The sequence below is a fragment of the Muscardinus avellanarius genome (genome assembly GCF_963383645.1).
Source record: "Muscardinus avellanarius genome assembly, chromosome: 18".
NCBI lineage: Eukaryota > Metazoa > Chordata > Mammalia > Rodentia > Gliridae > Muscardinus > Muscardinus avellanarius.
Genome location: NC_137804.1, coordinates 25595520 through 25607196, shown reverse-complemented (window position 1 = coordinate 25607196; position 11677 = coordinate 25595520).

The window sequence follows — 11677 nt, the reverse complement described above, 5'->3', positions numbered from 1 at the left end:
ATCTGCCTCACAGAAGCAGGCCGTGGGATATTTTTAGCATCTGGATCCCCGCCTGGGGCCTCTGCTCTGGCTTCCATCACAGCTAACTTCATCAGCCGAGGTGCACACATTATGGAGGGGTCTGGAATGGGGCAAGAGTGAAGACATGGACCAGGGAAGAAGGAGAAGGTGGGCAGTGGATTCGAGTGCAGAGTCCTAGAGGTCCCAAAGGATGGGGGAAACCAAGCAGCGCACACTAGGTCACTTCTGCAGCTGTCAGAGCCTCCACCACCACATTCGGGCCAGGAAGCCTCGCTAGCTCAGTGCCCCAAGCAATTCTGCAGCCTGGTAAGTGTAGCAAGAGGACTTTATACCTAATCTCAAAGTGATGCCCCAACAGAACTCTCCTCAGGGCCACGCATCCCGAGGAGCCAGGAGAAGGCAGAGGCTGCCCTCGGGACCACTGGCTTGTTCTAGGCCCAAGCTTTGGGTTTTCCTTCTCAGGACCAGAGGACATAGTCTACAGGCAGTCATCCATAAGTCATTATGCTTCGACCTATGGCTAGGGGCAGGGATGGGCACCCGTGTCTGTACCCAGCACTGAGGCACACCTGAGGACCAGGCACCAATGCGGACTATCATGTAATTCTCACGCCATCCTCGGAGGCAGGCACTGTTACTGCCTCACCTTAAGAATCAGGAAAACGGCCAGGTGCAGTGACACACCTGTAATGTCATTTGGGAGGCTGAGAAAGGTGGATCGCAGGTTCAAGGGCCTCAACTTAATGAGGCTCTAGCAACTTAGTGAGATCCTGCTTCAAAATAAAAAATAAAATAGTGCGGGAGAAGTGCACCTCAGAAGTAGAATGCCCCTAGATTCAAGCTCCAGTATCCAAAAGAAAATAATCAGAAAATCGGGCACAGAGAAGACCTGGCAAAGTCCACACCGACTGCAAGTGGTAAAGTGGGACTTGAGCCGGCCTTTAACCTGGGAGTCTGCTCCTACCGGCTGCACTGTAAGGCGGTTGGGAAAGCTCAGTCCGGTGCAATGAACTGATCATTTCAAAGGCAGTTTCAGGTCCGGTGGGGGCCGTGCCTTTGCAGGCCTTGGAAGTGGATTGTGAGCCCATCTCGCTCTCCCTGGATGCCGCCAAGTGGGTAATACTCTCTGTGCTGTCTGGTTTTTGTTGCTGTGACAAAAAAAAAAAAAAAAAAAAAAAAACAAGAAGAGCAACATAAAGGAAGAAGGCTTTGTTTGGCCTCGTGGCTGCAGAGGTTTTAGTCTGTTTTTCTGTCTCCTTGCTGTGGCTCGTGTGGGGGAAGCTGCTCAGCTCCTGGTGGCCAGGAAGCAGAGACAGAGGAGGGAGTAAGTGCTCCCCTTGCAGGGCACACCCTCAGTGACCTGCTCCCTCCAACTAGGTACCCCTCCTCCAGTTTCCACTACCACCCAATAAGGCCGTCAAATTAGGAACCCAGTGGGGCGTGGTGATGCACACCTGAGATCTCAGTACTTGGGAGGCAAGGCTGAGACAGGAGGATCACAGGCTCTAGGACAGCCTCAGCCACTAAGCGAGACCTTGTTTCAAAATAAAAAGCACAAAGGGCTGGGGTATAACCTGAAGGTAGAACACCCCTGGCTTTAGTTTCTAGTACCAAATAGAATGCATGAACGGATGAATCCACTGAAAAGGTCCCAGCCCTCACGGTCCAAGCATTTCACACGCTCTGAACACAGCTGCTCCGGAGACCAAACTTCAACACGTGAGCCTTTGGGGGACATTTCACATGCAAACCATAGCACTGTCAGACCCTGTCCAGGCAGCCACTCACCCCCACCCCCAAGGGCTCTGAGCCCAGCGTGCCAACTTCTAAAAAGGAATACACACCCACCACATCGTTGCTTCATGCCAGCAATGGTAACAACCACAGCCCCTCTGACTCTGTTACTGGCGGCAAAGTTGAGGCTCCCACCCACCCAGGCCCCCACCCTAGAAAGCCAGGGTTGCTCCCATTGTACAGATGGTGAACCCTGAGTTGCAGAAGGCTGTGACTGGCTTATAGTCACTGTAACCAGGCAGGCAGCTTTCAGACGCCAAGCAGCTGAGCAAACGGCCCGGGCTTCTCCCCACTACACGCTATGCCCCACTCGTCTTGCTTAATCAGATGTTACAAAGATGAGTAAGCGTTGTTCTAACTCTTCAGGCGGAAAGTTCTGAATTAATCTCAAGTTCATTGGTATTTCCCATCCCAGGCACTTCCATAGGGGAGAATTCCAACTCCCCCAGCTGGAAACCACCACACCCTCATTCCTCTCCCAGACTGGCTGGATCAGCGGCGACCAGCACTTGCTGGGCATCGACCTCTGAAAAGGCACAGCCGTGTCCACTGGGCACCCAGCCCTGCTAATTCTTCATTTAAAAAACCCTAGCCGGGCGTGGTGGCGCACGCTTGTAATCCCCGTGCTTGGGAGGCAGAGACAGGAGGATCGCGCAAGTTCGAAGCCAGCCGCACTGGCTTAGGAGACCCTGTTTCCAAATTAAAAAGTATTTAAAAAAAATAGGTCTGGGAGTGTAGCCCGGAGGTAGAAGGGTTTCCAGGAACCCCAGTACCACCAAAAATTAAAAAATTAAATAAAAACCCAGGAAGCACCAGGTGTTGGTAAGGATGTGAAACCCCTAGAGATCTCACACTGCTGCCACTGAGAACACAGATTTGTCCAGTCACTTTGGAAGACTGTGGCGATATCTGCTCCACTTGCATTTGCTCCTAGGTATATACACACCTGTGCACTGATTGACATGTTCTAGAATGTCCTCTGCAGCACTAGGCATAACCGCCCTGAATTAGCTTCCTGTTGCTGCTATAACAAATTGCCAGAACCTTAGTGACTTAACACAGAAGTTTCCTCTCGTGGTCTGGAGGTCAGAAATGGGTTTAAAATGGGGCTCATGCTTGTGTAATCGGGGCAGGGCTGCATTCCCCCTGGAAGACCCAGCAACTTGGTTCTCTTGCATTTTCCAGTTTCTAGAAGTCACTCCGCATTTCTTGGCTTGTGGCTTCCTCCTCCATCTGGAGAGCCAGTGATGCGGCACCTTCCAGGCCCCTCTCCTCTCTGAAGAGGACCCTGAACTTGACCCCCCCCCCTGCATACCTTTAAAGCCCTTGTGACTGTTTTGGTCCTTGCAGAATCATCCAGGATACTCTCCCCGTGGCAGAGCCCTCACTTCATCACGTCTACAAAGTCCCTTTGCCATAGGTATTACTCAAGCATGGGACTCGTGACCAGCGGCCAGGTCATGACAGCGTTTGGGTTTCCTTATGTGGCCGACCACAGCCGCACACTGGAAGCCACACACATGCTCATCAGCGGTAGATGAGTGGAATAGTGGTGCTCCTTCAGAGCAAGGAGGACGGGTGAACCACAGCCATGCGCAGCAACGCGATGGCGGTCACGAGACAGTGCTGACCAAGTGCGAGAAGCCCGCCAGTGCGCTCCGCATGTCTGTCTGCAGGAAAGAAGCGGGTAAAGGTTGCGAGCAGTCAGTACAGTGCTTTGTAGAGGGCAGGGGAGTGGCAGGAAGAGGACAGAGCTGGCAAGGCTCAGTTTCATCACCTGGGCGCTGCTCCCACGGGGGTCTTCAGAGTGGGGAGCTCCACCACACTGGGCGGCTAGGATCTGAGCCCTTCTCTGGGGGACGTTGTGCAGTAATACTCAGTGTTAGGAACCGGCGCTGCCTCCCATCCCGTATCCACTCCACGGATCCGTGTCATCTCACCCCTGGGTGAAGCAGACCCCCGCTGATCGCCTCAACACCCCCGACCCTGCCAACCCTGTCCACGAGACCCATCGGGAACATTCCCTGTTCCTGCCACACGGTGCCCTCCTCCGACTCTCCTTCATACCCCTCATCCACCGTGAGAGCCATCTGCATCCCCGTCCCCTCCTAAGAGCACAGCGCTCCCCACCAACTCCTATAGGGCGTGAAATACAAAGCACACCACTGGGCTCAACTCTAGCTGTCACATTTTAATTTAATTGCTAACAGCATAAAATGCCCCAGTCTTCCAGTCTCGTCTCCACACAAATGGCGAACATCTCGAGTGCAGAGCGTCCCGGGTCTTGTTGAGTCAAAGATGACAAATTCTGTCTCCTCCTGGTACCCGCCTGCACATGACCTTCTGACACTTGTTAATAACGACAACGCCTGCTCACTAGTCTTTGCGGAGCACCCACTGTGTGTGGGATTCACGCTCCTCCTGCACAGCCCCTTGTAGGAGGAGATGAGGCCCAGAATGTCTATCTAATTAACTTGCTCACAGTTCCAAAGCTCATCCTAGGAAGGACTGGAGCTGAACCCGTGCAACGTGAATCCGGAGCCCGTTCTGCAACCTCACCCTAACGTGGGGTCAAGCATACACCCGGTGGTTTGTTTTTTGAATTTTTGTTTTGTTTTGTTTTTTGTTACTGGGGATTGGTCTCAGAGGCATTCTACCTCTAAGCTACGCCCCAGCCCTATTTTGTTTTTATCTTGAAACAGGGTCTCACAAGGTTGATGAGAGTTTTACTACTTGCTGAGGCTGTCCTTGAACCTGCGATCCTCCTGTCTCAGCCTCCCAAGTACTGAGCTTACAAGCATGGACCACCATGCTGGCTTACACCTGGTATTTAATAAGCACTGTGACATGCTTGATCACCAAAATACTTACTAAGAAAAAAACACAAATTCCTAGTCTGGTGTGGTTCGCATGCCTGTAATCCTCACACTTGAGAGGCATTTCTGGCTCAAGGCCAGCCTTAGAAACTTAGCAAGATCCTGTTTCAAAGTAAAAAATATAAATAGGATTGGAGAGGTCATGGTAGTGCATGCTTATAATCCCAGTACTTGGGAGGCTGAGACGGGAGGATCACAGGTTTGTGGACAGCCTCAGCCTCAGTAGCAAAATTCTTAGCAACTTAGTGAGATCCTATCTCAAAATAAAAAAATAAAATAGGGCTGAGGGTATAGCTCCGAGGTAGAATGCCCATGGGCTCAATCCTCAGTACCACAAAAAGATAAAAAAAAAAAATAGGGCTGGAGATATAGCACAGAGGTAGAATGCCCCTGGGTTCAAATCCCCAGTAACACACACACACACACAAATTCCTAAGTACACAAATAAAAAGCCAATACTCCTCACTAAATACCGCCTTTCATCTTGAGAGCTGCAGGGGGACACGCCCTCTGGAGGCCCGCAGAGCCCGCGTGCTCCTTGCATTATGCTTGGCGTGCAGGGGGCTGTACAAACATTTATCAGCGACAACAGTCAGGGTTTGTCCTCCAGGCTTTATCAGAGCAGAGAGAGAGTGCTGGATACATATTTTTTTTTCCTCGCTGTCTGCCAACTTCAGGGCCACGGCTGGTCAGAGCTAAAGGCTGGTCAGACAACTTGGGCTGGGACCACAAGGTCCCAAGCCACCTGCCCCAGATGACCTCACCTCCCCTAAGGCCACGGAGCCTGACCGGGAGCCCTGGGCTAAGAACAAAGCCACTGCCTCTGAGGGCTGAGCGGCCACTCCACTGGACCAGAGATAACAGATGACACGGTGGCTGAGTCGTCCCAGGGATGGCATGCAACAGCCCGCATGGCCAGCGGCCAGCTCGAGCCCAGGCATTCCCGTCCCCCAAGACCCGGCCCACGCCATTGCCAGCAGCGCTGTGCGCAGGCAGCCCCAGCGGCGGATTGCACCAGCATGCGTGGCTTCCAAGCATCCCTGACGTCCTCAGGAGCATCTGCATGGATACAGACGAAAGGTGCTCATGGGACAGGAGCGGGAGGACCGCTGAGGAGACGCGTCCGAGAAAGACAACTAACACGACCATCAGCAGAACACTGCTGGGCAGAAATACACTGCACTATCACGGACATACTGCTCCACCTAATAGCTCAAGCGATTAGAGCTGTGCTTAAAGAATGGTGTGTGCAACAGAGGCGCCCGCACAGGCCTAGACCTCGGCCGCTGGATGCAGCGATGCACTGAAGCCGGCGCGGACCAGCCGAGAGCGGGCGGCGCGTGCCCCTTGTGACTCGGTGTTCAGTCAAGTCAGGCTGGTGCTTGGGAAGTGGCCACGGTAGGACTTCCACACCACTGAAATCAGAAAACACCATACATCGTGGCTCCCCTTCCTCTACCCATCTCCAGGAGCTAGTTTTTAAATATTTCCCAGCACAACACTGCAACTGCATGTGTGTAAATGTGGGATATGTGTATGTGGGAGTGACAGACAGACAGACAGACAGACAGACAGACAGAGGATTGAACCCAGAGGCATGCTACCTCTGAGCTACATTCCCTCCAGCCCTATTTCACTTTAAATTTTTATTTTGAAACAGGGTTTCACTAAGTTGTGGAGGACCTCCCTAAATTGCTGAGGCTAGCCTCAAAACTATAATCCTCCTATCTCAGCCTCCTGAGGACTGGGATTACTGGTGTGTGCCCCAATACCTCACTTTTATAAATATGATTTTTAACATATAGAAGAGACAACTCCAGAGTTATTTTTACATGGCTGTCTCTGAGGTAGAACGTGGAACCAGTCTCAGTCACATAGGCAATACCATCTTCTAAAATGGTTTCAAATCTTTTTTTCTTATTTATTTATTTATTTATTTATTTGTTTATTCATTTTATTTACAAGAGATTGAACCCAGAGGCATTCTACCTCCAAGCTACACCCCCAGTCCTAGTTTTCATTTTTATTTGGAAACAGGATTTTTCTAGGTTGATGAGAGTCTCACTACTTTCTGAGGCTTCCCTCAGACCCACGATCCTCCTGTCTCAGCCTCCCAGGTACTGGGATTACAAGCGTGCTCCGCCACGCCCGGCTCTTTTTTCTTTTCTGATCACTAGCCAGGGGCAGGGGCACAGGCCTGTACTCCCAGCCACTTGGGAGGCTGAGGAAGAAGGATCAGGAATTCAAGGCCAGCCTGGTCAACTTAGTGAGACCCTGTCTCAAAATAAAAAATAAAAAGGGCTGAGAATATAGCTTAGTGGTAGAGAGCCCCTGGGTTCAAACCCTGGTACCGCATTAAATAAATAAATATGGAAATAAATCGTGACCAAGACAGCACAACGTAATAACACAGTGGTGAGGTACTACTGTACATTTACAAGGGCAGGAGGGCCAAGTCAGCCTGCTGCAGTCCTAGAAGGCCTCTCAGAGGAGGTGATGCCTGGGCTGAGTTTTGAAGGGTGAAGATGAGCCTCCCAGGCCAACAATTTGGGGCACTCTGAAGAGAGGGCAGGGTATAAGTAATGGTGTTTTATAAGCTCAACCACTCACCAAGGACATTTGTCCTCTGCAACAGAAATCCCAAGGAAAAGGGCAGAAAGGCAAACGTCCCTAGACCAGGTCTCATGCTAACTGTTCTAGTTGGAGCTAAGTTGGCTTTGGCGGCCTCCCTGCCCTGCCTCTTCTCCCCTCCTGAATCCCCGCTCACGAGCACATCTCCCCACCAGACCCTGTGCACACTGATGACGGTACCTTCTGACCAATGAGCAAGTCCAGCAAACTGTGCCGGTCTCCACCCCAAACCTGCAGCCGAGTCAGGACGGCACGGAGCCCGCACCGCACAGCTGACGATGTAACGCGCTCTCATGTGGCCCTGGCCACCCCAGAGCCACAGAACAGTAAGGGTCCAAGAGGCGAAGCCACACGGCGCTCACCCAAGGCCCATAAGTCACCCTGGCCGAAGGAAGATGTGCTAGGGACACGAGGAGCTGAGGTCGGGGTTTCTAGGCACAGTGTCAAGATGGCCCCGATGGGCTAAGGCCACTATCGGGCTTGCTCTGACAGGTGTCCAGCCCCGCTCCACCAGGCAGCCTCCAGGTGCGGTGTTTGGCTCTGCTTCCTTGGGAGGCCGAGTGACAGTCCCGCTCTCGCTGTGTCTATGTGGGAGGTCACCTTGCTGGCCTCCAGCTTGGCCCAGCGGGGAGGAGTGGGGTGGAGGTCAGGACAGGTGGAGGCTTCAGTCTTTCTAGTGGAAGATCAGATCCCAGAGCAAGGGGCCTGGTGGTGGAGTCACCAGCAATCCCCTCCTGCCTGGCTCCAGGGCCCCTGTCCGTAGGCCAAAAAGTATTCCAAATTATTTATTTATTTATTTATTTATTTATTTATTTATTTATTGGTGGTACTGGGGTTCCTGGAAACCCTTCTACCTCCAGGCTACACTCCCAGACCTATTTTATACTTTTATTTGGAAACAGGGTCTCTTAAGCCAGCGAGCCTGGCTTCAAACCTGCGCGATCCTCCTGTCTCTGCCTCCCAAGAGCGGGGTTTACAAGCATGCGTCACCACGCCCGGCTTATTTATTTATTTTAACTTTTCTAGTACTGGGGATTGAAGCCAGGGATATTCTACCTCGGAGCTATATCCTCAGCCCTATTTTTCTTCTTTATTTTGAAACAGGGTCTCACTAAGCTACAGAGGGCCTTGCTAAGTAGCTGAGGCTGGCCACGAACCTGCAATCCTCCAGTCTCAGCTTCCCAAGTACTGGGATTACAAGCATGTGCCATTAAGCCCCATCTAAAGTGTTCCAATTTTAACCAAGATATCTCATTTCATTTATAATTTATACGTTGGGGTTCTTGAGTAAGTTCTCATGATACAAAATAGTTCCAGGGCTAGGAATGCCGCTCGGTGGTAGAGCACGTGCATAGCATATATAAAGCCTTGGGTTCAATTCCCAGCACCCCTCTCCAAACAAATAAAACAATTAACTAATTAATTAAAATTAGTTGGGCACACAGCATGCATCTCTAGTCCCAGCTACTGGGGAGGCTAAGGTAGAAGGATTATGTGAGCCCAAAAATTCAAGATCAGTGACATACAAAATCCCACATCAAAATCAACCAATCAATAGTTCCAATACAAAAATAAAAGTTTGAAAGCCTTGCTTTATATAAAACTACTACCAGCCAGGCACAGTGGATCGTGCCTATAATCTCAATACTTGGAACTCTGAGACAGGAGAATCGCAGTTTCAAGGCCAGCCTCGACAATTTAGCAACTCTCAGCAACCTAGCAAGACGCTGTTTAAAAACAAACAATAAAAAAGGGGGCTGAGGGTTTAGAGTAGACATGGAACGCGCTTCTGATAAATCCCCAGTACCATAAATAAATAACTCCACGACCGCCTGCCTGGCATTCCCTAGGCCTCTCTAGTATGTCCTTAGTGGACTCTCAGTCCATCTTTGCAGTGGACAGAAAGTGTGCTTGTGGAGTTGTGGAGAAACCAAAGGTAGGAGGAGGAAGGCACGGGGCCAGGTGGGTCTCTCACCTCCCAGTTTGCACTGCCCGCTGGCAGGTGGACGCTGGCCCAGCAAAGTCCATTTGAGGGACGCACACATCTCCCCAAGGGTCCTCTTCCTCACCCCAGGTGCTGGAGTCACCTGCTGAAGCTTCAAACGCTCCATCCCATTCGGCCCTTGTGGAAACAACACGAGACACAGAGAGCACGGATGTGCCAGAGCTGGAGAGGGGAAGGCCCAGGGCGCGAGCAAAGACACCAAGGACACCTGTCCCCGGCAACACAAGTCCTGAGGGGAAGGGGCAGCCACCAAAATGACCCTAAAAAAGGTCCCGGGCCATTTGTTCTAACGAATTCTAACTGGATCTCGTGGTAGGGAAAGGTTTTCCGAACTCCTCCTTCACCCACCAGCATGTTTAAGAGAACGTCATACAGCTGATCCGCATGGTAGTAACTCAGCCCCAAGATGGCAGCCCCTTCATCATCATTGTGTGCGAGGACAAATGTGTGAGCACCATATGCCTTCTGTCCAAAGAGGGCTTCAAAATGCCACACGCGGTCGGGCAACGTGGCATACACCTGTAATCCTAGCACTTGGGGGGCTGAGACAGAAGGATCACGGGTTTGAGGCCAGTACACAGTAGCAGAGAGAGATCCTGATTCAAATAAAATGGGGCTGGGACGTGGATCAGAGGTAGAACATCCTTAGATTCAACCCCCAGGACCCACATACATACACAAATGCCACACATTCAGGAGCCCAATTATAATTTTTTTTGTACTGGAGGCTAAGCTCAGGGACATTCTACCTCTGAGCTATACTCCCAACCCTATTTTAGTTTTTATTTTGAAACAGGGTCTCACTAAATTGCTGAGGTCCTCCTCTCTCAGCCTCCCAAGTACTGGGATTACAGGCATGCGCCTCTACGCCCAGCACGGACCCACTTATAAGTAATGTTTCTTCACATTGTATCCGGCTAGCCACTTGGAGACAATTTAAAACTCACCGAAATCTATGGGGCTCTCGTTAAGCAGCAAGGACTTGATCTGTGAAGGACCTGATCTCTATGTGAGTCACACAAGTGCCCCGTGATTACCTGTTGTCATAATGTACAGAGACGGTGCGGAACTCCAGCCTAAGCGCTGTGGCCAAGTCCCAGCAGTTGGAACTGGCCGCCAGGGCTGGAACAGCTGAAACTGACTGACCCCACCCTCCAGTGTCCCAGGGGTTCTGGCACCTGAGCAAAGGTGCAGCCTGACTCCGGTATAGAATAAACCTCCCCTCCACCCCCACCCTGGCCCCGCTACATCTTAGCTCCATGTCTGCTCTGACTCCAAGTGTGGGCTAAGAGAGCTCCTGCAGAGGGAGGACCAATGGCAGCCTTATGGCACTGGAGGGGAACTTCTAAAGTTAGCAGGGAAATTCTGCAGATTCCACAATTCCTCTGGAAAGCCCAGGAAGGAACATGGTAGACAGCAGCTCAGCCGCCAGCATGGCCAGCTTCTCCCCGTGCCGGCGCAGACGGCTGTGAGTTCAACTGCTCTCCAGGTAAAGTCTGTGGTCAGAACAAAAAGCAGATGCAGGCCTAAACCCCCAGACCCGGCCGGGTATGTGGTGCATCCCTGTAACCCCAGTACTTGGGAGGCTGAGACAGGAGGACTGCAGGTCTGTGGCCTCAGCTACATAGTGAGGCCCTCCACAACTTAGTGAGACCCTGTTTCAAAATAAAGAATAAGAAATAGGGCTGGGGGTGTAGCTTGAAGGTAGAATGCCTCTGGGTTCAATCCCCAGTACCGGGAAAAATAAAACCCGACCCACATCCAGGGCTGCCCCACACTGGGGATACACTGGGGACGAGGGACCAGCTTGAGGGACCCTCACCACCCCTACCTTAGTCCCTCCCCAGGACGTCGCTCATTAAGTGGAGCAGAGGGCTAAGTGGTCGTTCCTCTGTTTTTTTCCCTAAGAGTGTCTAGTTAGTTTGCAAGAGCGACATGATTCCATGACACCGTAATTCCGCAGTGACAGGATCCTACACGATCCTTTGAAACGTCTCTATTGCAAAATCATTCCCAAGATAAACAACCAGCGGCAGTCTTGGGTTCTAATTTGACTTCTGCCACTAAGCAGCCAGGAGACCTTGGGAAGGACTGCTCGGTGCCTTCCCAACTGTAAAATGGGAGTTGAGATGGTGTCTGCTTTGTGGAGATTCAAGGAAATAGTGTAAGTGAAAACCCTTCGTGCCTCGCGGGAGGGCCCCGGCCGGCCGGGAAGTTCCTGACAGGTCTCAGGAGCAGAGGTAAGGGAAGCGCTCTGCAGGATAAAACAGGCTCAGGGCAGTTGGCAGAGGGCCGGGAGGTGGACTCTGAGCCCTCCAGAGCCGGGATGCCACACAAACAGGAGGGAGAG